The sequence below is a fragment of the Theropithecus gelada genome, chromosome 10 (genome assembly GCF_003255815.1).
Source record: "Theropithecus gelada isolate Dixy chromosome 10, Tgel_1.0, whole genome shotgun sequence".
Taxonomy (NCBI): Eukaryota; Metazoa; Chordata; class Mammalia; order Primates; family Cercopithecidae; genus Theropithecus; species Theropithecus gelada.
In genome coordinates, this window is record NC_037678.1 from 32,975,608 (window position 1) to 33,001,844 (window position 26,237).

General features: G+C 52.0%; 1 pseudogene; it reads right to left on the bottom strand.

The window, feature by feature from the left end:
- Positions 1-17,717: 17,717 nt before the first annotated feature.
- LOC112632420 lies at positions 17,718-25,749 on the bottom strand (annotated as a pseudogene).
- Between the last annotated feature and the right edge of the window lie 488 nt (positions 25,750-26,237).

The following is a 26,237-nucleotide window of genomic DNA, read 5'->3' on the forward strand; positions in this document are numbered from 1 at the left end:
TGTGCATGGTGTGCAGGTTTGTACATGAGCTTTGCATCTTAAACTGTAAGTGTATTAGCACCTATGCTGAGGTTTGATCTAAGCTCTCCTTGGCTGAGAAATTGAGCATGTTGGTTACTGAGGAAAAATTAATAAAACACCCTGTATCTCATCACAGCAGCGGGTGTGCTCTGTCTAGGGCGAACCTACTGGACATGACTACAATGTGCTACAAAGTGTGAGATGGCATTTTCTGTGCAGGATGTATGTTTTCCAGGGTGCAGAGATGAAAGAAAGCAAATCAGTACTTTAAGCAGACAGCCCCACCTCTTTTAGCACCATCCCTGTGAGTGACTCGCATCAGAGGGATGGGGGAAGGGAAGGGAGAGCAGCTCCTCCAAGGCCTGTCCCAGGGTGACTGGGGCTCTAGATGTATCTCAGTACAGACCCTGGTTGAATTTACTATGGGCTGTGATGGAACAGAGAGCTGTTTAAATTTTTTTTTAAAATACATGTAAAATGCATAGATCTAAGTGTACAGTTTGAGTTTTAACAAATGTCTACACCTGTGTAACCAACACCACAGTCAATATAGAGTATTTCTGCCCCCTAGAAAGTTCCCTCTTGTATCTTTTCAGACTCTCTCCAGACCCTCCCCTCATACCCAGGCAACAACTCTTTGCCACCAACAAGGAAGTTTTTATTTAAAGGTGCAATAGGAAAAAATTGATTTCTGCATAAAATTAAAAACCTCTAAGTAGGCCCGGCATGGTGGCTCACGCCTGTAATCCCAACACTTTGGGAGGCCGAGGTAGGCGGATCACACAGTCAGGAGATCAAGACCATCCTGGCCAACATGGTAAAACCCCATCTCTACTAAAAATACAAAAATTAGCTGGGCATGGTGATTCATGCCTGTAGTCCCAGCTACTTGGGAGGCTGAGGCAGGAGAATGGCTTGAACCTGGGAGGTGGAGGTTGCAGTGAGCCGAGATCGCGCCACTGCATTCCAGCCTGGCAACAGAGCAAGACTCCTTCTCAAAAAAAAAAACCTTTGGGAGGCCGAGGTGGGTGGATCACAAGGTCAGGAAATTGAGACCATCCTGGCTAACATGGTGAAACCCAGTCTCTACTAAAAATACAAAAAAAATTAGCTGGGCGTGGTGGCGGGCACCTGTAGTTCCAGCTACTCAGGAAGCTGAGGCAGGAGAATGACGTGAACCTGGGAGGCAGAGCTTGCAGTGAGCCGAGATGGCACCACTGCACTCCAGCCTGGGTGACAGAGGAGAACACCATCAAAAAAAAAAAAAAAAAAAAAAAACCTCTAATTGATAAATGGGTTATTTGATGATGTAAAGTTGTTTAGTGAAAAGAGAAAGCCTTTTAAAAGTAAAGCCAAGGCTGGGCACAGTGACTCAGGCCTGTAATCCCAGTACTCTGGGAGGCCGAGTCAGGCGGATCACTTGAAGTCAGGAGTTCAAGACTAGCCTGGCCAACACGGTGAAACTCCGTCTCTACTTTAAAAAATACAAAAATTAGCCAGGTGTAGCGGTGCATGCCTATAATCCCAGCTACTCGGGAGGCTGAGGCAGGAGGATCGCTTGAACCTGGGAGGTGGGCGTTGCAGTGAGCTGAGATTGCGCCACTGCACTCCAACCTGGGTGACAGAGTGAGACTCTGTCTCAAAAAAGTAAAGCCAGATTGCATTCACTGCATACTGTGATTGCCTGTCTACCTGTAGCATGAACTGTGCCAGGTGTGGGGACCTGGGAGATGAGCAGGGCCCAGACCAAACACAGCTCTGCAACCATGGCTGTGCTTTCCAGAGTGCAGTTAGGAGAGAGGAAGAGGCACATCGGGGCAGGGATGACTAAGGGAAAATGAAAGACTGAGAGAGAAAATTGTTTTGTTTTGAGTCAGCGTATTGCTCTGTGGTCCAGGCTGAAGTGCAGTGGCTCCATCATGGCTCACTGCAACCTCAACCTCCAGAGCTCAAGTGATCTTCCTGTCTCAGCCGCCTAAGTAGCTTGGACTATAGGCATGTGCCATCATGCCTGACTAACTTTTTTTTATTTTTTGTACAGACAGGGTCTCACTATGTTGCTCAGACTAGTCTCAAACTCCTGGGCTCAGTTCCCCGAGTAGCTGGAACTACAGGCACAAGTCATTGCACCCAGTTCTCAGCATCATGTTTAATACTTAAAGTGCAAACCTAGCTGCCCCCAGCACAGCAGTGCCTCTCCATTTTTCACTGATGATAGTTATGATTACTAGAACGGCTTCATGTATGCAGAAGGATTTACAGGTCATGAACATTCTGAGCTACATCCTTCTCGCTTTCTCCTCATACCCTTGGGAAGGAAGGAAAATAACATTTGAATGAACTAGTCTTGTATGAGAAAACCAGAGCTTGAGGTTGAGTAAATCCAAGGTCCTTCAGTAATAAGGAAGCAAAGTCAAGCTGAAGGAGTCTAACCCTGAGTCTGGTGTTATTTCCATCACATGCCCCTAAAAAAACACCGCTGGACAGCTTCAAGTCAGTAGAAACAACAGTCAAGTCCCTCAGCTATAGAAGTATGGCCACACTGACACTCACACGGGCAGCTGATATTTACCAGTAGAAAGCTGGGCTGCTGCAGGTGAGGAAACGCTGTAGCAGCCTCCAGTGGAGAGGCAAAAGTGGCCACTGTGGAAAAACAAAGACGAAATCTCAACATCTACAACACAACAGAATCATTTTATTTTTCAGAGACAAGGTCTCACTCTGTCACCCAGGCTAGAGTGCGGCGGCACAATCATAGCTCACTGTAACCTCAGACTCCTGGGCTCAAGCGATCCTCCCACCTCAGCCTCCTGAGCAGCTAGGACTACAAGTGTAAACCAACACACCCGGCAAATTTTCTTGTTTTTGTAGAGATGGGGTCTCACTATGTTGCCCAGTCTGGTTTAGAATTCTGGCCTCAGGCAATCCTCCCACCTCAGCCTCCCAAAGTGCTGGGAGTACTGGTGTAAGCCACTGTACTTATCCCTAACAGAATATTACATAGTTTCACAATGCCCAGGAAAACATTTGTGTAACTCAACACACACACTACACTGCCAATTCCCATGTATTTTTTATTTTTTATTTTTTTAGAGACAGAGTCTTGCTCTGTAACCCAGTCTAGAATGCAGTGGCATGATCTCAGCTCACTGCAACCTCAAACTCCTGGGCTCATGTGATCTTCCTGCCTCAGCCTCCCAAGTAGCTGCAATGCAATGGCATGATCATGGCTCACTGTAGCCTCAACCTGGGCTGAAGCGATTCTCCCACCTCAGCCTCCTTAGTAGCTGGGACTACAAGTGCATGCCACCATGCCCAGCTAATTGTGTGTGTGTGTGTGTGTGTGTGTGTGTAGAGATGAGGTGTTGCTGTGTTCCCTAGGCTGGTCTCGAACTCCTAGGCTCAAGCAATCCTCCCGCCTCCGCCTCCCAAAGTGCTAGGATTGCAGGCATGAGTCACTGTGCCTGACTAGCAGTTCCCATGTTTTATAGAAACACCATTCTCATGTAGTCCACAGTGACCAGCTTCAGTGCCAAGTTTGTGGTGGTGAATCCTTGGTAATGCTTGTACAGCACTTGCTGTATGCCAGGACATACTCTGCTCTAAGGAGCAGGAGAGCCCTAAGGACTCTCCATATATTTCCTCATTTCATCCTCAGTGGTAGGCAGAATTCTAAAGATAGCCGCCCAAGATTCCTGTCCCCTGGTTCTTCAGTCAAATACTCATCTGGGTACTGCTGTGAAGGCATTCTGCAGATACAATTAGAGTCCTAAGTTAGTGGACCTTAAGTTACAGAGCCGTCCCCAGCCAGCAAGGAAACAGAGACCTTAGTTCTACAACTCCAAGCAACTGGATTCTGCCAGCAACCTAAATCAGCCTGGAAGCAGCTTCTTGCCTAGAGCTTCCAGGTAAGAGCAAAGCTGCCAACACCTTGATTCCAGTCTTGTGATGCGCAGCCAGGCCTGCCTGGACTTCAGACTACATAACTATGAGAGAATCAATGGGTACTGGTTTAAGCTGCTAAATTTGTCAAACAAGAATAGAAAAACCATCTTCAAATACAGATATAACAAAGTGCAGGTCAGTACAGATGAGGGACAGGCAGAAAGGGAATAAGTCACTTACCCCTACCCAGCTAGTAAATGGCAGAACCAAGATTCAAATACAAAGACGGCCTCACAGATCTGAGATGAGGGCAAATCCCCTTCTTATTACTGGGTTATGTTGTTTAGTGAGAAGAAAGAGAAAACCTCTTAAAAGTAAAGCCAGATGTACTCTACATAGTGAATGGAGGGGAAGTGCAAGCTCCACCAAGGGAGCCTTTGAATGAATGAACCATCAGAAAACTAGAATCAGCTCTCCAGATTCCTACCTCTCCACTCACCCAAGTCAAAAATGAAAAATGCTGAGACCTAGACTGCACAGAGAGGAAGTCTCCCAAGTCCCACTGGTGGGCTAGTGACAGCTTTCATGGCCCAGCTCTGCCCGCTGCACAAGTAAAGGCACAGGGGTGGCACCTGGCAGTCTATGTGGAGGAAGAGAGGCTGGGTGTAAGGAGGCCGCATAGGCATTTGGGAGGGGTGAGAGGAGACAGGAATCTCTGCCATTTGGCAATAAGAACACCTCTCAGGTTTTAAGCTACTTATCAAGTTCAGTGTTAAGGAAAACCTAAAACACTTCACTCCTGACGCACTCTGTCAAGAAAACACTGTGCACTACAGAATGATCAAAGCAGCACAACATCGGAGACTGTTTAAGTGCAGAGCTTTCTCTGCTCTGAAGTGAGAGCATCTCTGCTCAGAGGAAGCTTTCATAGGCAGCGATTGAAAGACTGAGGCCCAGAGGAATTTCCGGGAAATTTCCGAGACGAAATTCCGACCCGGGAGTTTCCAAGAGAGGTCGGTGTCTCCTACAGCCATTCTCTGACCCTGCCATGGCCACGCTGCCGCATCACACCCCGCTGCCATGCACCAAGCGTCCGCTTCATCTCGCCTCTTCAACACACACTTTCTTCAGGAGCTGCTTCGGAACCCGTTTAGAACCCGTTTTGGAGTTTCCTCCGAGAGCGACAGCCCTCAGGCAACGCCAATCATTCCAAGTAAATCCTGCCCCTGCCAAGACCTCCCCTGAGCAGCAGCAGCAGCCCAATTGTCCTGTCAATTGGGAATCGGGACCTTCCTATCACAGATGAGGAAACCGAGGCTTGGAGAAGTCAAGCATCCAGTGTGAAGGGTCGAGCTGGGACCCACACCCGCTCATCCTCCCACAGCACCTGTTGAGCCCAAGGCTCAACTTCAACACGAAGCTCTCCTCCCCTCAATTCCTTCAGCGAATGTTAACCTTCAAGGAGCACCTACCGAAACAGTGTAGGAGCCGCGCGGGAAGGTGGCACAAAGGCGTGGCCAAAGGGGGCCGTCATGAGTACTCAACCGCGGCCCACGCCTCCCAAGCCCGCCCGGTCGGGGCAGAGTGGCCGGGGCCGGCCCGAGTCCCAGGACTCGCGGAGGAACGGAGACGGCCACGGCAGGGGCTCGGGGAAGCCGCCGGGGCGCAGGACCCTCTCACGCGCGTCCCCCGCCGCACACCTGTGGGACCCACAGTGTTCCCCGCCTCGGAGCTGGAAGCCGCTATTCGGCCACCTGGTGCCGAAATGTCATCATCAAGCTGCGCGGGGCGTCACGCGGGAAAAGCGCCTCTGCCTCTTTAGGAGGCTACATCGAAAGGCGCGTGTGCAAAGCGAAGGCCGGCCAGGTGGCGGAGGGGAGGTGGCGAGGGAGGAGTGCGGCGGGGAAGGTGGGCCGCCACTGAATGCGCCTGCGCAGTGGCGTCCTCTTCCCTTACCTGAGTGCAAGCACCTTCTCTCCAGCAAGGAGTGAGCGTGCGCCTAAGCAGGGCGCTTAGTGCCGACTTGAAGCGCCCACTAGTGGGACACCGGCGCGGATAAGACAATTGTACGCTTTCTTGCAACAGGCAAATTTTACTGAGCGTTCAATGTATGCCTGGCACTGGGCTGGGTGCTGCCCCCTAAGCGAGTATGACCAGTGCTCGGCCAGGGCCTCCCTAGGCCCTGACCACCAAGGAGCGGGCCCCTGCGGTCAGCCACTGCCGCCCGGGAGGCCGGGCACTGGCGCTGCAGGGAGAGGGCAGCGGGCGCAACTGCTAGAGGGTACGGTGGGAGCGTCGGCGCAGGGCGCAGTGCCTGGGCCGGGACGCGCGGCGCCCCCGGGCTGGAGGCTGCCTGGCAGAAGCTCTCACTGCGGCGGAAGAAGGCGCTGAGCGCTGAGAAGATGGAGCTGTAAGAGCTGGCGCAGGCGGTGGGCTGCACCATCGACCCCGAGGTGTTCAAGTGAGCTGGACGGATGGCAGCCGCCCGCCCCCCGACGCCCCGACCTGTGCTCTCCCTGTCGGTCCGGGCTCGTTGGTCCGGAGGATCCTCTCGCCCTTGTCGGGTCTTCAGGGAGGGGCCCGGGTCCGCGCCGGGCGGGCAGGGCTCACCGGCCCGGCGTCTGTCCCTGCCAGGACCCTGGTGGGGTGGACCTGCTGAAGTTGAACATGGACCCCTGGCCGTTTTCCAGATGTGTGCCTCTCAGAGGTTGGCGAGCGAGCCCCAGGACTCTGCGGCCGTGTCTCTGCTCACGTCGAGCGTGCCTGAGACCCTAAGTCAGAGCCGGGCCGGTCATCCCTGCCCCAGTGGCCGAGGAAGGGATGGGGTGCAGAGCGGGGAGGGGCAGGCGCGGCACAGCGGCGGCTTGGCCCTAAATGATCACGCCTGTCTGTTGGTCTCAGCCGAGCCCCTGCAGGGCCCATCCGTGGGCTCTGCTCCCTGGCCTCGCTGCTATCCTTAGGAGGCACGTCCAGGCCAGGTGGACGCAGAGCGCGTGTCCTAGGGTGCTCCAGGCCGGCATTGGCTCCTCCGCCTTTTCACTCATACCTCCATTCTACAAAGTCAGGAATCAAGACCACTTTGTGGAATGACGACTTTGGGCTAGGCGCGTTGGCTCACGCCTGTAATCCCAGGACTTTGGGAGGCCAAGGCGGGAAGGTTGAGATGGAGTCTCGCTCTGTCGCCAGGCTGGAGTGCAGGGGCGCGATCTTGGCTCACTGCAACCTCCGCCTCCCCAGTAGCTGGGACTACAGGCACCCGCCACCACGCCCAGCTAATATTTTTGTATTTTTAGCAGAGACGGGGTTTTACCATGTTGGCCAGGATGTCTTGATCTCTTGACCTCCTGATCCGCTCGCCTTGGCCCCCCAAAGTGCTGGGATTACAGGAGTGAGCCACCGCCCCCGGCCCCCACACACAAAAAAAATTTTTCTAAAAGACAATTTTGAGCCAGGATTGGTGGCTCACACCTGTAATCCCAGCATTTTGGAAGGCTGAGGCCGGGGGATCATTTGAGGTCAAGAGTTGGAGACCAGCATAGCCAAAATGGTAAAACCCTGTCTCTACTAAAAATACAAAAATTAGCTGGGAGTGGTGGCCCAGGCTTGTAATCCCAGCTACTCTGGAGGCTGAGGCAAGAGAATTGCTTGAACCCAGGAGGCCGAGGTTGCAGTGAGCAGAGATTATGCCATTACACTCCAGCCTGGGTGACAGAGTGAGACTCCTCTCAAAAAAAATTTTTTTTAATTAAAAATTAAAAAAAAAAAAAAAAGCACAGTTTTGGTCCCTGTCTTGTGGCATTACAGCCTCTAGGGAAGTGCCCAGGAAGCAGGGCAGGCAGAGGTCTTCCCGCCACCCCCTGCCTGTACCCCACCTGGGCCCAGGTTCCTGTGCAGGGGCTTCGCCAGCCCTGGCCAGCTTCCCTCTGAGGATTGCAGGACGGGAGTCAGAGGCAGAAATCCCAGGGGGCAGAGGCCTGTGGGGCCTGAAGGGCCTCCTCTGTCCAGCATGGTGACTGGGGCTGACCAGCAGATGCTGAGGCCGAGATTTCTCATGGTGGAGCCTCAGTCCCTGCTCATCCTCCCCGCGTGTTGCTTCTGCTCCTGAGGGCTCCCTCTGAAATGCAGCAGAACCTCCAGGCCACTGGAAGGAGGCCCAGGGCTGGCTCCCTGCCTGGAAGCATGAGGACACCCACACAGGCATCCTGAGAAGGGGTGGAGAGCAGGCTGCCCCCATGGGGGCAGGGCTTGGGGGCTTGGGCACCCAGTCCCCCTGCTCTGAGAGGCCCCAGGCAACTGTGCACTGGCCTCACTGACCTCATGCTCTGTTCTCTTTGTGTCTCTCTCTGACCTCCAGAGAACTCCTTTCTCTCTGCCAGGAACGGTAGCCCCACTGTGAGGCCCACTTTTTCCTCGGGCCCTCGGCCTGCAGCCTCTCGGGTTCTGCCCCACAGCCTGGCTGCCACACGCTCACCTTTCTCTCCAGCCCTGCCCCATTCCCTCCGCCTCTCTTGCTGCCTGTTCTTTCTCAGGCAGCTTTTATTGACTTATCTCTGGGGGTTGGTGCTCTCCCTTGTTTCCATGGAAAGTGCCTGGCCCCAGGAGGCAGGAAAACCTGAGTTGCAAGGGCAGGACCATGTAGGCCATTGCTGCCCTGCAGCTTAGCGACAGGGCACGATTTGTGGCTCTGTTTATTAGAGACGTGGTATGGCCCACAGTTGGGCTGGCATCCGGGGACAGGATCAACACCCCACACCCCAGAGGTGAACTGTGGTGAGTGAGACTTGTGCCCTGTAAAGAACTCCTCCCACCCCAGGGGAGGACAGCAGGCCGAGGGGTGGTGTGCTGTGCTGGAGAGCACAGCCCCAGGCGTGACAAACACCTGGGCCTCTTAGAAGCTATCCCCTCTCCAGACAGGAAGTCTGGAGGCTGAAACAGAGGCTCCCGCCCTCCCCAAGCGTCCTGGGCAGCACCACACGGATGCTGTGTGCTGGTCCCCTGGCCACACTCCAGCACTCAGCCCCCTTGCCTGCCTCACTCCTGAGTTGGGGCCACCTTCCAGGTGTCACCAGCTGTGATGAGACCAGGGACCCAGAGCCAGGGGCCTGTGAGAGCCCAGGGGGCTCTGGTCACACCTCCTGTATGCTACTCCCCACAGCGCCCACCTCACTGCCACCCAGGGCCCAGGCCCAAGGGAAGGTGGGAAGGGGCTGAGGGACAGGCCCGGATAGTGCACGGACTGCAGGCTGAGATGAGCAATTGATGGACAGGTTTGCAAGGGGAAGAAGAATCTGGGAACAGAGTCCTTGTCGTTCCAGGGGATATTGCCACTCAGTCAGGAATTCTGGGTGCTGGGCCCAGCTCTCAGTGCAGAGGGCGTGGCAGGGAAGTGAGATGGTCACACTTGGTCCAGTGAGAGGTGGTGAGAAAAACCACCAGTGATGGAGACAGGAGGAGGTTTCTGAGCAGGAGATCAGTAAGGGTTACACAGGGTGGGATAGGAGGGGTCAACAGGGCCCCGAAGGTGTGAGCTGGGGTGGTGGGAGGCGGTGGGTGAGGCAGAGTGCTGTCCAGGCGCTGGTGGGCCCAGGGCGGGAGGAGGGAGATGGCAGGACACAGTCAAGATGTATTCGGAGGCCAGGCATGGTGGCTCATGCCTGTAATCCCAGCACTTTGGGAGACCAAGGCGGGTGGATGGCCTGAGGTCCAGAGTTAGAGACCAGCCTGGCCAACATGGCAAAAACCCATCTCTACAAACAAACAAACAAAAATTAGCCAGGTGTTGTGGCATAATCCCAGCCACTTGGGAGGCTGAGGCATGAGAATCACTTGAACCTGGGAGGCGGAGGTTGCAGTGAGGTGAGATCCGGCCACTGCACTCCAGCCTGGGAGACAGAGCAAGACTCCATCTCAAGAAGAAAAAAAAAAAAAAAAAAAAAAAGATGTATGCAGGAGTCATGGCGCTGGGAACACGGGCATAGAGGGACCAGAAGGATCGGGGTGCCGTGTGAGTGAACGGGGGCTCCAAGAGAAGTGGGAGGAAGCCCAAAGCACGAGGACAGGAGTGACCTGGCATGCTGGACCCCTCAGAGTCTTTACTTTTTGAGGACTCTGTCCTGTAGGCTGGGCAGCAGAAGGCCAGGATATGAGGGCACAGAGGCCCTGGGGGGATGCCTCGTGGGGATAGAGGAGAACCTGGGGAGAAGGTGGAGGGGAGTGGGGCAGAGATGGGGCCACTCCAGGAGTGTGCTGCGGAGTGAGAGGTAGAGCAAGCAGATGGGATACCGAGAGCTGTCTGATGCCCGCATGTTGCAACATCTGAACACACGGAGCTCCAGCTGTTCCAGTAATGGCAGAATCTGGAGAACATAAGTGGGGGTTGTCAGAGTGATCCACCTGGGGGACATGGAGGCCATAGATTTCACACAGGACTCAGGTGTGGAGTTCTCCAGGCCGTGGGCCAGGCCCACTCAGGCCTGCCTCTGTGAACTGCAGCAGGCGCCCAGGCTTCTCTGGATGCCTGTCCCCAGCCATCCAGACAGCCTGCAGGGACCATCACCCACAGGTTCACTCACACCCACAGGGAGGGAGAAACAGAAGACCCCAGAAGAACAGGGGGTGATGCTTGTCGTGGTGAGGGTCTGGAGTCATTGAGGGAAAAGGAAATTCAGTCAAGCGGTCTTTTAAGTTTAGGGAAACTACACATTTTTAAAAGTTGTCCAGAGCCAGGTGCGGTGGCTCAAGCCTGTGATCCCAGCGCTTTAGGAGGCCGAGGCGGGTGGATCACAAAGTCGAGAGATCCAGACCATCCTGGCTAACACAGAGAGAAACCCCGTCTCTATTAAAAAAAAATACAAAAAAAGAAAAACTAACCGGGCATGGTGGCGGGCGCTTATAGTCCCAGCTACTCGGGAGGCTGAGGCAGGAGAATGGCAGAACCCAGGAGGCGGAGCTTGCAGTGAGCCGAGTTCGCACCACTGCACTCCTGCCTGGGCTACAGACCATGAACTCCGTCTCAAAAAAAAAAAAAAAAAGTTGTCCAGAGCATGTAAGATGATGACGTTTGCTATGTGGAAGCCGTGAGTCTCACATGAGCTGTGTTGCCTGATGCAGGAACCACGAGCTATATATGGCTGGCATGGTCACTGCACTGCGTGTGTTATGCACAGCAGGTACCAAAGGACTGGTACAAAAGTGAATACAGGGCATGGTGGCTCACAGCTATAATCCCAACACTGGGAAGCAGAGGCAGGAAGATCACTTGAGGCCAGGAGTTCAAGACCAGCCTGGGCAACAAAGCGAGATCCAGTCTCTACAAACAAAAGAACAAAAGTGAATGCAGTCCAGGCACAGTGGCTCATACCTGTAATTTCAGCACTTTGGGAGGCTAAGGTGGGTGGATCACTTGAGTCCAGGAGTTTGAGGCCGGCCTAGGAAATATGGTGAAATCCCATCTCTATTTAAATAAAAAGGGAAAAAAAAAGTGATTGCAACATTTCATGAATAACTTATGTACTGATTACATGTTGAAATTATAATATGTTGGATATTTTAGATTAATTGAAATATATTATTTGAATTAATTTCACTAGAAATTTAATTTTCTAGTGGTGACCAGAAAATTTTCAATTGTGGCTGGGGGCATTGGCTGATGCCTGTAATCCCAGCACTTTGGGAGGCTGAGGCTGGTGGATCACCTGAGGTCGGGAGTTTGAGACCAGCCTGACCAACGTGGTGAAACCTCGTCTCTACTAAAAATACAAAATTAGCCGGGCATGGTGGCGCATGCCTGTAGTCCCAGCTACTTGGGAGGGTGAGGCAGGAGAATCGCTTGAGCCCGGGAGGCGGAGGTTGTGGTGAGTGGAGATTACACCATTGCACTCCAGCCTGGACAACAAAAGCAAAACTCCGTCTCAAAAAATAAAAATAAAAAATAAAAAATTACCCCGTCTCTACTAAAAAATACAAAAAACTAGCCGGGCGAGGTGGCGGGCGCCTGTAGTCCCAGCTACTCGGGAGGCTGAGGCAGGAGAATGGCGTAAATCTGGGAGGCAGAGCTTGCAGTGAGCCGAGATCCGGCCACTGCACTCCAGCCTGGGCGACAGAGCGAGACTCCGCCTCAAAAAAAAAAAAATAAATAATAAAAAAAATAAAAATAAGAAATTGCATGTGTGGCTCACGCCCCTGACTTGGGGTTGTTGAAGGTGTGTCATGAATGTGCTGGAGCAGCACTGTCCCATGGGAGCATTAGGCGAGCCACAGACTAACGGGTCTGCTGTGCAGCCCCCGGCCCCGCTGGTGAGACACCACTGCTGATGCCGCCTGCCCTGGCTGCAGCTGCTTCTCAAGCAGGGCCAGTGGTGGTTTCCTTCCCTCTCAGTTCTCTCACCTCACCTGTGCCTGTTTTCCTTCCTAACACAAATGTTGGTCAGCCCATGTCGCCGCAAGGTTGCGCTGTCACTACAAAACCAGAAAGGCCACCCTTGGGGACCAGCAAGAAGGGACAGATCCTCATTCCCCAACCAGCTCTGCCCAGGCTCGCATAGGCCACACCAAAGGTAAATGGCAGAGGATGTCCCACCTTGGTCTGGCCCACTCCACAGTTTCAGGGATTCCCCAGATCATGGGAGGCTGACAGGTGGCTGCATTTTGGGGTTTGCTTCGTTAGGGGCTCACAGAATGCAGAATGGCCACTAGCTGGTTTCAGAGTAGCAGGAGCACTGACCTTGAAGAGAATGAGCCAGGCTGTTTTTGGTTTCATTGTTTTTTTATTTTTATATTTTTAAGTTTTGTTAATCTAATTTTTTTTTTTTTAGAGGTAGTCTCCATCCCTCCCTCCCTCCCTGCAGTGGTGCAATCATGGCTCACTGCAGCCTCAAACTCCTGGGCTCAAGTGATCCTCCCACCTCAGCCTCCTGAGTAACTGGAACTACAGGTGCAGGCCACCACGCATGGCTTTTGTTTGTTTGTTTGTTTTGGGGGGGTGGGATTTTTTTAGAGATAGGGTCTCACTTTTTTGCCCAGGCTGGTCTTGAACTCTTGGCCTCAAGGGATCCTCCTGCCTCAGCCTCCCAAACCACTGGGATTACAGCATGAAGTCTGTTTTAACATTCAGTGGACATTGACTATTTTTGGTTCATAGGAGGACCCTCCAGGGACCAGGCCTGGGGGTATCAGTCACCCCAACCTCCCACCCCAACCTGCAGCCACACTTGGTTCAACCCCACTGTCCAACCCGTCTGACTCAGTAGCCCCTCTCAAGGGAGCAGAGCTAAAAAAGCTGGTTTTCCCACTGTAGGCCATTCTCTTCTGGGCCTCCTTGTCCTTCATAAAGTGGGGAGACTTGAACAGGGCTCCCCACTAACCCCAAGAGCACATGATTGTTGAAGGGTTCCAGAATTGTTTTCTTTTCTTTTCTTTCTTCTGTGTGTGTGTGTGTGTGTGTGTGTGTGTGTGTGAGAGAGAGCAACAAGGCTGTTTATTTCATATTTCCCAGAATTGTTTTCTTAATATCCATTATGGCTTAAAGTTATGTTGGTTTCATATTTCCAGGGTTCGTCAGCCCTGTCAGATTTAAAGATAAGCATTAGTAGTCAGGTGTGGCCACATGCTTGCAGTCCCAGCTACTGCTTGAGGCCATGACTTCAAGGCTGCACTGAACTGTGATTGCATCACTGCACTCCAGCTCAGGTGACAGAGCAAGACTCAGTCTCTAGGCCTGGCGCGGTGGCTCACGCCTGTAATCCCAACACTTTGAGAGGCCAAGGCAGGCAGATCACGGGGTCAGGAGATCGAGACCATGGTGAAACCCCGTCTCTACTAAAAATACAAAAAAAAAAAAATTAGCCAAGCACAGTGGCCGGCACCTGTAGTCCCAGCTACTCAGGAGGCTGAGGCAGGAGAATGGCGTGAACCCGGGAGGTGGAGCTTGTAGTGAGCCAAGATGGTGCCACTGCACTCCAGCCTGGGAGATAGAGCGAGACTCCGTCTCAAAACAAAACAAAACAAAACAAAACAAAGGCTCAGTCTCTAAAAACCAAAAAAATGTTTAAAAAAATTTAAAAACCCTTGTTGGCCAGGCACTATGGTTCACGTCTGTAATCCCAGCACTTTGGGAGGCTGAGGTGGGTGGATCATAAGGTCAGGAGATCGAGGCCATCCTGGCTAACATGGTGAAACCCCATCTCTACTAAAAATATTAAAAAATTTAGCCAGACGTGGTGGTGGGCACCTGTAGTCCCAGCTACTTCGGAGGCTGAGGCAGGAGAATGGTGTGAATCTGGCAGGCGGAGCTTGCAGTGAGCCAAGATCGCACCACTGCACTCCAGCCTGGGTGACAGAGCGAGACTCCATCTCAAAAAAAAAAGAAAACTTCTTTCCTCCTTTCTGTTTCCCTCTCATGCTTGTTTCCAGAAGGGACCAAGTCATTACTGAGGGGGAGAAAGGAAGCTCAGATGGCACCAAGCTGAAGGGAAGCCAGCTCTGAGTCAGGCCCAGGTCTGCAGGCTGCCCTGCCGTGTGCTGTGGGGAGGTGGGAGTTAGTCACCCTGAGAGCACGTGGGCACATAAACACCACGGCTACAGACGATCTGACTCCGTCTGGCCTGGCCCGCAGAGGGCCTGTGGCCTCAGAGGAGGATGCTGGCCCATTGTGGGAGCTGCTGCAGGGTGGTGGGGCCCATCTGCTCATGGGAGACGGGATCCTTCCCCGTGACCAGTCAGTGGAGACTAAAATAATGGCAGTTTGCACTAAAGGAAATATGTGGTGGCCATTCTGTGCCTTGTGCCTTTTTCACAAGTCACTGGTAGACTGAGGTGGCCAAACTTCACCCACCACATGCTTCTGGCTGTGCCCCTCCTTGGTTCTGGGCAACCCTGACTCCATCTTTCTTGAGTGGAGTGTGCCAAGCTGACAGAGTTCCAAGCATGACACCACCATAACCTTCACCACTCACTGAGCAGCGAAGATCTCATTCTCTGAGGAAGAACTCCCCAGAAACTCACAAGGAGGGCCGTCTTACCCCTGCAGGGGTTTGGAGAGAATTTTGTTTTCAGTATTGGCGTGGAAAGGGAGCTGGAGTGACCTCTGGAGTAGCCAAGATCCATGGCGTCTCAGACACAGGAGCCTCCACTTGTTCAAGGTGACAAATGGTGAAACAGAAATGTCCTGATGGATCCCTAAAACACCCGGTTGCATCTTTCCTTCAAGAGCGCGGTTTCCCATTGCAGGCTATTTGACTAAACTTGGTAAGAGGCCAGGGAAGAACCAGGATTGAGGCTGGGTGTTCTGTTGGCTGAACCGTCAGCTGGTGTCACCCCAAAAGTGGTGGCAGGAGAGCTCCCGCAAGGGACTGCCCCAGATCTTCCACTTGGGTGACTGAGAGCCAGTTGGGATGAGAGCCAGCGGGATTCCCAAGGCAGAAGCACTTAACGCCAGGGTGGTCAGTCCAAAGCATTTGTTAGGGGGACTTCCATACTCACAGGGCTGCAGTATGGCCTCACGAGGGACAGCCAGGAAGGAGGTTTCTGCCTAGGCATGCTGCAGTGTGGGGGTGGGGTGTGGAATTTATATGAGGGTGCAAGGCATTTGGCTGGGGGCGGGGCCAGTTTCCACATGCTTAGCAACATGTCAGATCTTTCAGTGTTTCAGGCAACAAACAACATGTTTATCAGTGTCTGGTAAGAAGCAAGGCCTCAGCTAGGGTTCCAGCCTGCAGGGGGAACATGCAGCTGACCAGGTCACAGAGCAGTCAAGGCACACTCTCGGTCAGGACAAAGGAAAAGGTGGGGGGACAAAATAGAGGACCCAACACTGTGAGTCAAGCAGGGGACACATGCCCTGGTTACAGCCCATGGGGCAGACCGGGCTGGAGCAGAGGAGAGCCCTGGCCAAGGCACTCCACATCAGGGGCTGTGACCCCACGGGCAAGCCATCTATGCGGGCACATTTGTGCCCTGGAGGGTCCTCTCAGTCTTGCTGATGCCGACAACATCAAGCCCAGGGAAATCCATCCCATTAAAATAAAGCTCTGGCCCAAGCGTGGCTGCAGATCTTCCTATCTTCACAAAAAAGAGTAAGCAAATTACAAATCAAGGGAAATCTGAACCGGTGGTCTTCATCTGAGACTCGCTGGTGGTCAGAAGGGAAGTATCAAGCATTCAGACCACGGCAGGAACCCAGTCATGAAATCCAGTAGCTAAACCTAAAAGCAAGAAGCTTGACCACTGTTTGCAGAACACTGGGGTAGGTAGGAAACAATGTGAGAGCTTCCAAAATCAAAGCAAGAAACCCGATTCCAGTACTTGGTGATTGCGGTGTTTCTTGCCTGTCACCGTCTGAGGCAGCTCAGATGTACAGTTCAGCGTGAACACACCTGGAGGATGAAGCGGCAAGTCCCTGCTGCTGCTGCTGCTGGCACCATCAGGGCAGACCAGGTTCCTTGTCCAGGCCAGGTATGGACCAGACACGCTTACCCTTCCCTAAATAGACCCCTGGCCAAAGCCTTCTGGGGCATGACCTGCCTTTGGCAGTTCTGAGCCTCAGGATTCAGGACTGATATAGGGCCTTCAGCTTGAAGTGACTTTGAGGGAAATGTGCAGACACAAATGTTGCTCAAGGAGCACAGTTCAGTAGGTGCTGCAGTTACAGGGCTCGCCCGTTCCTGTTGGTTGTGCTTTGTGTCTCCTCAGGGAGAAACAAAGGCAGCACGTCCCTCGGGGGAGCGGTGGCCCGGTTGGAATGCAGCGACCGCAAAGGATCCAGCCAGGGGACACCTCGCCAGCCCAGCACTACCAGGCTGCCCACGTGGGGCAGGCCTGGGAAGAGCCCTATGCGGGGCAGCACCTAGGATGGGCCAGAGACTTGTCAGACCACTGTCCCCAGCAAAGGCTACATGTTGTCTCCTTCAGTTGATAATAAGCCTTTCTGAGATGCAGAGGGTCCGGGTCATATGTTCTCTGCTGTTTTTTGATGATATTATGGCACAAACTTACAATGAGGTTTTTGTGCAGGTCCTGGTTGTGCCACAGCTGAACTAACCAGGTCACTTCACCGTGAGTCAACTTCCCGGAGCTGACTTTGGTTCTGAGAAAAGATTCCTGGATTCCCAGGTCTTCTATAAACAGACATCAACACGCTTCACTTGAAGTGCGAGGTTTTCTACCAAGACAGTTGACAGTGCTGAGGGGCAAGGCGACCGTGTGTGTGCCTGGAGGGTAAACGCTGCCTTCCAGGTTACCGTGGAGCAGTAGGGGTCAGGATGGGTGTGTTGTGACCTTCTGTGGGTCACAAATACCGTGGAGAACTCAGTAACACTCCTTCCCCCTTCTAAAATGTCCTGACCTGACACATTTGACCCACAGCTTTAGGGATTTCATGGACAAGCCCCTTTCACATACCTCAGATTTAAACACTCTACTTCTAGGCTCTTCTTTTTAGCCAGCACATCCCACTAATAGACAAGCCCCAGAAATTGCAAATTCAGTTGAAACCCTGACTTAGCTTTCCTAGAATTGAGGAAACCTATCCACTGAACGCTTGGCGTGGAGAAACACTGTTTCCCCTGGGTCAAATACTTCCATGGCAGCTCCTTAAGGACATACACTCCTGCTGCACCCCAACCCCATGCCAGCAGGGCAGGCTGGGACCCCACCGACTGTCCACGCAGGCTCTGGGGTCCCACCTGCTCCTGTAGGCAGAGCCAAGCAGCACGACACACAGAGGTCTTGGTTTTGTAGAGAAACTTGAATTGCAAACAGCTTGAAAGCAGCCATGGTGGGGGTGGCAGGAGAGAGTCCACCGCACCCTCCTCTCGCTATTCTTCGCCTTCTTCAGCCTCCGCTTCCACAGAATCCACGCCCACCTCTTCATAATCCCCCAGAGCTGCCAGGTCCTTGCAAGCCTCAGAGGACTCCCCCTCCGCCATGCCTTCCCCCATGTACCAGTGCACAAAGGCCTGTCTGGCATACATGAGACCAAACTTATGTTCCAGGCAGGCCCAGGCCTTGGTGATGGCTGTGATGTTGCTTAGCATGCACATGGCCCATTGCAACTTGGCCGGGTTTCCCCCAGGGACCACCGTCAGGGGCTGGTAGTTAATGCCCACCTGCCAGAGAAGGGGAAGAAAGCAGTCCATGAAGCTTGTAACAAACCTAGAAATGGTGGCTACTCTTCCTCACACAGAAGACACCCTGTAGGTGACCAGGAGAATGCTCAGTTCACCCCACAAACCTCACTAAGCCCTTCTCTATGCCAGGCAGGGTGACAGTTCCAGACAAGGAATAAAGAGAAAGGAGCCTTGAGGTGGCCACCCTGGCAGGGTCCCAAGCTGCCCGAAGGGCCGTGTCCTAGCAACTGTGACATGTGATAGGTGCCCAGGTGAAGACTGTCTTCCCTCTGAAAATGTACCCTGCCTGTCCTCTTTATAGATTATTTACTCCAGAGGGTTTTACAAGATAGGAATGAAATTCCATAGCTAAACTTTTTCCACCCAGATAGATTCTGAGTACACAACTGTGATACCACGGGGAAGGTCATACCCCATGCTGTCCCACCAAACAAGCCGCTGTGAAATATGCAAAGGTGACAGGTCAAAGATCACTTGAATGAAGTTACCGCAGCAGCAAGAGTAGTCCGTGTGCTTGCTTGAGTAGGAAGTGACATTCCAAGGTGAGAACCAAAAGGGAAGCATGCCAAGTTTCAGAACTTGGGAATGACACGTCCTGAGTAGTGCATGGGGTCAACTAGAGCAGGGATCAACAAACCCGTTCTATAAATGACAAGATCATACAAATTCTAGGCCTTACAGGCACATGGGCTCTGTCACACCTACCCCACTCTGAGGCTGGACAGCAAAATCGATCTGCAATGAAGGGGTGTGGTGACTGTGTTCAGACAAAACCTTACTTACAAAATTAGGTGGCTAGTCCAGCAGCCACGCTAAACCCTGAAGGAGAGGAAGGGAAGCCCAGAGTAGGAATTCCCAGTCAGAGCTGACTGCAGTGGTCTCCCCAGAGGCAGTGGGTGTCTGAGCCAGAGGAGGCAGGGAAAGCAAAGCAGAGGACGCGCAGGTCCGACAGAGGAAGAAGCGACAGGATTTAGTCACCAACTCCTGGAAAAGCTGAAAGGGGACCACAAGCTTTCTTCCATGTGTCAGTGGAAGGTGGGGACAGATTTTCTGTCTGAGGCAAACACAGGCCAAAACTACTAGGCTTCCCAAAAGAGAAATAAAAATGGTGCTGTTTTTATCACAAAAAGATTCTTGGCCTGGCGCAGTGGCTCACGCCTGTAATGTCAGCACTTTGGTAGGCCAAGACGGGCGAATCACGAGGTCAGGAGATCAAGACCATCCTGGCTAACACAGTGAAACCCCGTCTCTACTAAAAAGTACAAAAAAAAAACTAGCCAGGTGAGGTGGTGGACGCCTGTAGTCCCAGCTACTGGGGAGGCTGAGGCAAGAGAATGGTGTGAAAAAACCCGGGAGGCAGAGCTTACAGTGAGCTGAGATCCGGCCACTGCACTCTAGCCTGGGCGACAGAGCAAGACTCCGTCTCAAAAAAAAAAAAAAAAGATTCTTGATAGCCTCTCTTTAAATCAAACACTCCAAAGGACATTTACATTGGATGTAATTTCTACAGACAAACATTCTGACTGTGCCTTCACGGTCAACAACAAAGCCACCTATGACGTATGTCAGTGCAACGTGGACGTATTTACATGAAGTAGGACTTAGTGAGAGCAGTTTACAATGATGCCCAAGTTAAAATACATACACCATCCACATGATTCCCCAAAATGCCCATAACATTTCTACTAAGTTCAACGTGTCTTTTCCACACAAATTCTGCTATCCAAGCAAGGGGCACCAAAATCCTCCAAAAAATACCTTATTCTTAAAAAAACACAAAAAGTTCACCACAGATATATAGTGTGATGACTCACAAAGGAAGTTCAAAAGACATCACTGAATTAATTATCACTCTGGTTCACTCATTGATGCCCACGAGCCTAGCCCATGGAACAGGGGCAGGTGACAGTTCCAGACAAGCAGAGGATGCGGGCCTTCACAGGCAGCATTATTCTGCAGGTCTGCTGCTTCCTGACGGCACAAGGACTCCACCTCACCCAGTCCTACCTTACATCCAGTCGGACACCAACCCACAAACTGGTTGGTGCGCTTGCTCTCAATGGTGGCGACAGCCGCACTGACATCTTTGGAGACCACATCCCCCCTGTACAACATGCAGCAGGCCATGTACTTGCCGTGGCGAGGGTCACAGCGACCATCTGATTGGCTGGCTCGAAGCAGGCTTTGGCGATCTCGGCCACGGACAGCTGCTCGTGGTAGGCCTTCTTGGCTGAGATGACCGGGGCGTAGGTGGCCAGGGGGAGGTGGATATGGGGGTACGGCACCAGGTTGATTTGGAATTCTGTCAGATCCACATTCAGGGCCCCACCGAATCACAGGGAGGCCGTGATGGAGGACACAATCTGCCCAATCAGATGACTGAGGTTGGTGTATGTGGGACACTTGATGTCCAGGTTGCACCGACATATCATAGGTGGCTTTGCCGTCGACCATGAAGGCACAGTCAGAATGTTCCAAGGTCATGTAGGTGGTCAGGATGGAGTTGTAGGGCTCCACCACGGCTGTGGAGTCCTGGGGGGCTGGGGAAATGGCAAACTCTAGCTTGGACTTCTTCCCGTAGTCCACCCAGAGCCACTCCATGAGCAGAGACACGAACCCAGAGCCAGTGCCACCCCCAAAGCTGTGGAAGATGAGGAAGCCCCGCAGTCCCGTGCACAGATCCGCCTGAGAGAAACCAGACAACATGAGCCAATGCCCGTGGGAGCCACACCACCAACCTCCACCAAGCCAGGGCCACTTCTCTTTGCCTCTGAGCGTTGATATGGATTCAGACCATCCATAACGAACGCACCTCACACTTTGAAGCAAAGAAAAGCAGACAACACAGATCTATGCACAAATCACTACGCACACTTCATAGTAAGACGCTGCAGACTCAGTCGGACTCGAGATGCTGCTCTAAGTGTTGTGAAAATGACCTTCCCTTCACCATCCAAGGCCTGTTCTCCCGTGCAGGACAATGTCCACATGAAGTCTTCTCTTCTTACCAGTTTGCGGATCCGGTCCAGGACCAGGTCTCCTTGCCGATGGTGTAATGGCCTCTGGAGTAATTACTGGCTGCATCTTCCTTCTCGGTGATCAGCTGCTCCGGCTGAAACAGCTGCCTGTAGGTCCCTGTGTACACTTCATCTACAAAGAGACCACATGTGCTGTGAGGCTTTAAGGCCTGCTGTACACCAAGGTGGACACGTTCTAGGACTGTTCACTTCTACAAAGTACATGCTGTTCAAAGTACATGAGCTACATGTTGTAGGTCAACAGTGGCAGTGTCTGGTAGAAAATGTCTCTGTGTGGGGCCGGGCCTGGTGGCTCACGCCTATAATCCCAGCACCATAGGAGGCCGAGGCGGGAGGAATACAAAGTCAGAAGATCGAGAGGTCAACATAGGGAAACCCCGTCTCTACTAGCTCTTAAAAGGGTAGAATTACAAACTAAAATAGAAGGGAGAAGGTAAATAGAAGGGAGAAGTCTGAGTGAGGTGACTGACACCTGTAATCCCAGCACTTTGGAAAGCCAAGGTGGGAGGATTGCTGGGGCCCAGGAGTTCAAAGCTGCAGTGAGCTGTGATTGTGCCACTGCATTCCAGCCTGAGTGACAGAGCTCTTTAAAAAAAAAAAAGTTTATTATTGCTACATTTAAGACCTTCGGCCCTGGAGCGTAGATTTGAGTTGTTTTAAATATACACTGTTAATTAGCAGCAGTTACAAAATGCTGGTTTATGTTAGTTTTTATGTTATTTTGTTTTATTTTATTTATTTATTTATTTATGTTTTGAGACAGAGTCTTGCTCAGTGGCAGGATCTCAGCTGACTGCAACCTCTGCCTCCCGGGTTCAAGCGACTCTCCTGTCTCAAGCTCCTGAGTAGCTGGAAAAGGCATGTGCCACCACACCTGGCTAATTTTTATATTTTCAGTCGAGACTGGGTTTCACCATGTTGGTCAGGCTGGTCTCGAGCTCCTGACCTCGTGATCCACCTTCCTCGACCTCCCAAAGTGTTGGGATTACAGGCGTGAGCCACCATGCCCAGCCCATTTTATTATTTTTTGAGACAGGGTCTCGATCCGTTGCCCAGGCTGGAGTGCAGTGATGAGATCACAGCTCACTGCAGCCTTGAACCTCCTCAGGCTCAGGTGATCCTCCCACCTCAGCATCCCATATAGCTGGGACTACAGGCATGTGCCACCATGCCCAGTTAATTTTTTGTATCTTTGGTAGATACAGGGCTTCGCCATGTTGTCAGGGTTGGTCTCAAACCCCTGGGCTCACGTGACCTGCCTGCTTCAGCCTCCCAGAGTGCCAGGATTGCAGGTGTGAACCACTGCACCTGGCCACAGATGCTGTTTTTATGAGAAAAGAAGAGGCAGTTCCTAAGTGGTTTACCAAGAATTGCTCTTTTTTTTTTTGTTTTGTTTTGTTTTTTTTTTTTTTTTTTTTTGAGACGGAGTCTCGCTCTGTCGCCCAGGCTGGAGTGCAGTGGCCGGATCTCAGCTCACTGCAAGCTCCGCCCCCCGGGTTTACGCCATTCTCCTGCCTCAGCCTCCCGAGTAGCTGGGACTACAGGCGCCCGCCACCTCGCCCGGCTAGTTTTTTGTATTTTTTTTAGTAGAGACGGGGTTTCACCGGGTTAGCCAGGATGGTCTCGATCTCCTGACCTCGTGATCCACCCGTCTCGGCCTCCCAAAGTGCTAGGATTACAGGCTTGAGCCACCGCGCCCGGCCAAGAATTGCTCTTTTTAAAAAAATTGAGATGGGTCTCGCTGAGGCTGGTCTTCAACTCCTGGCCTCAAACAATTCTATCACTTCAGCTTCCCTGGCCACAAGAATTTATATTAAAACAACATAAGCTATTGGTTGTCTATACATTATTCTTTGTATCATAAATTCCAGAAACAGGAAGATAATGTGTTAAGCTAGTCAGGAACAAAATGCCTTTAAACAATTGCCCCTTGGGCATGGATGCGAAATATGTTACTGAAGTCCCATATTCGTTTCTTTTTCTTTTCATTGTTACATTATTATTTTGTTTTTTGTTTTGGTTTGGGTTTTTTTGGGTTTTCGTTTGTTTGTTTGTTTTGAGACAGAGTCTTGCTCTGTCGTCCAGGCTGGAGTGCAGTGGCATAATTTTGGTTCACTGCAACCTCCACCTCCTGGGCTTAAGCGATTCTCCTGCCTCAGCCTCCCAAGTAGCTGGGATGACAGGCATGCACCATCATACCTGACTAATTTTTGTATTTTTAGAAAAGACAGGGTTTTACCGTGTTGGCCAGGCTAGTCTCGAACTCCTGACCTCAAGTGATTCGCCCACTTCAGCCTCCCAAAGAGTTGGATTACAGGAATGAGCCACTGCACCCAGCATATTATTATTATTATTTTGAGACAGGGTCTCGCTGTGTACCCAGGCTGGAATGCACTGGTATGGTCATAGCTCACTGCAGCCTCAACCTTCTGACTCGGGACCACAGGTGTGTGCCACCATACCCAGCTTTTTTTTTTTTTTTTTTTAAAGTTTTTGAAGAGAAAAGGATCTCCTGATGTTGTCCAGGCTGGTCTCAAAACTCCTGGACTAAAGTGATGCTCCCACCTTGGCCTCACCTTGGCCTCCTGAGTCTGGGATTACAGGTGTGAGCCACCACGCCCTGCCTGAAGTCCCATATTCACGGTCTCTGGGCCTGTTAAATTCTGCATACCTCACTAAAGAAGAAAGAGGGGACATATCCCTGCTCAGGAAGGTGCCAAGTTGTGACTCAATACTCATTTTGAAGGACTTTGGAACAACTATTTGATTCTTCCTTTTTTTCTTTTTTGGACAGGATCTCACTGTGTTGGCCAGACTGGGCTCAAATTCCCAGGCTCAAATGATCCTCCTGCCTCAGGGTCCCTTATAGGCTGGGCTTACAGGCAAGCATGCATCACCACGCCCAGTTTGATCCTTCCAATTTTTTTTTTTTTTTCCGAGATAGGTTCTCACTCTCTCAACTAGGCTGGAGTGCAGTGGTACAATCATGGCTCACTGCAGCTTCAAACTCCCAGGTTCGAGTGATCCTCCCACCTCAGCATCCCAGGTAGCTGGAACGACAGGCACATGCCACCATGCCCAGCTAATTTTTTTAAATGTTTTTTGTAGAAACGGGGGTCTTACCATGCTGCCTAGGCTGGTCTGGAACTCCTGGCTTCAAGTGATACTCCCATCTCAGCCTCCCAAATTTCTGGGATTACAAGCATGTGCCAGTGCGCTAAGTCTGATTCTTCCTTTTTTTTTTTTTTTTTTTGAGACCGAGTCTTGCTCTGTCACCCAGACTGGAGTGCAGTGGCGTGAGCTCAGCTCACTGCAACCTCCGCCTTCTGTGTTCAAGCAATTCTCCTGCCTCAGCCTCCCGAGTGGTTAGGATTATAGGCACCCACCACCATACTCAGCTAATTTTTGTATTTTTAGTAGAGACGGGGTTTCACCATGTTGGCCAGACTGGTCTTAAACTCCTGACCTCAAGTGATCTGCCCACCTCAGCCTCCCAAAGTGCTGGGATTACAGGCATGAGTCACCATGCCCAGCCTGATTCATTCATTCTTTTTTTTTTTTTTTTTTGAGACAGAGTTTCGCTCTTTTTGCCCAGGCTGGAGTGCAATGGCGCGATCTCAGCTCACCACAACCTCCGCCTCCCAGTTTCAAGCGATTCTCCTGCCTCAGCCTCCCGAGTAGCTGGGATTACAGGCGCCCGCCACCACCCTGGCTAATTTTGTATTTTTAGTAGAGACGGGGTTTCTCCATGTTGGTCAGGCTGGTCTTGAACTCCCGACCTCAGGTGATCCACCTGCCTCGGCCTCCCAAAGTGCTGGGATTACAGGCGTGAGCCACCGCGCCCGGCCATTCATTCGTAAAGATAGTCTTTACTTTCTTGCATATCCACTGTATATTGACTTCTGGGAAAGCACAGGAGGAGACATGCAGGCTTACCCCTAGCTCATCACTGGAATGCAGCACCCCATTCTGGCCTCTCCCCAGAGGGTTGTCAAGCAGACCCTTAACTTTCCCTCCTGAGAAGACAGCAGAGAAGAGAGAGGAAGCTCCTCCAGTGGGATGAGACACATGAGGTCCGGAGTTGGGCCTTTTCGGTGGGCTTTGGTGACCTCTGAACAGTGCGATCAGGTCTGCCCTTAGAAGGGTGCTTTGGCACAAGGAGGAGAGGCAGGGAGGGAGTTCTGCAGAGGGCCACGGAAACCAGAGGAGGCCGCTGCCCCCACTGCCCCTTCTCCCCAGGAGGGTGAATCATTCTGTATTAGCTCCAGGTGCCATAAAAAAATACCATCGACAGAGCAGCTTAAACAACGGACATTTATTTTCTCACAGCTCTGGAGGCTAGAAGTCCCAGAGGCCTCTCTTCCCGGCTTGCACGCAGCCACCTTCTCACCATGTCCTCCCACGGGGTGGGGGAAGGTAGCACCCAAGCTCTCTGGTCTCTTATACAGACACTAATCCTGTTGGATCAAGGCCCACCCTTATGCCCTCACTTAATCTTCATCATCTCCTTATAGGCCCTTGCCCCAAATACAGTCACATTAGGGACTAGAGCTTCAGTGTCTAATATTGAGGGGGACACCATTCAGTCCACAGCCCTCCCCTTCTTCAGGGCTCCAACCACATCGTGCACAGAACTCAGCTGTAGCCTGCATCACACGGTGCTCTTCAGTAGAGGTATGCATTGCGCAGTGACTAGGATACATTCTCAGAAATGCATCATCAGGCGATTTTGTTGATGGGAGAACATCATAGAGTGTGCTTAGACCAGCCTAGATAGTGGAGCCTACTGCACACCTAGGCCATATGGTACAGCATATTGCTCCTCGGCTACAGACCTGTACAGTAAGGATTTGTGTATCTAAACACAGAAAAGCTATGGAAAAAATATGGTATTAGGGCCGGGCGCGGTGGCTCAAGCCTGTAATCCCAGCACTTTGGGAGGCCGAGACAGGCGGATCACGAGGTCAGAAGATCGAGACCATCCTGGCTAACACGGCGAAACCCCTCTCCACTAAAAAATACAGAAAACTAGCCGGGCGAGGTGGCAGGCGCCTGTAGTCCCAGCTACTCGGGAGGCTGAGGCAGGAGAATGGTGGGAACCCGGGAGGCGGAGCTTGCAGTGAGCTGAGATCTGGCCATTGCACTCCAGCCTGGGTGACAGAGCGAGACT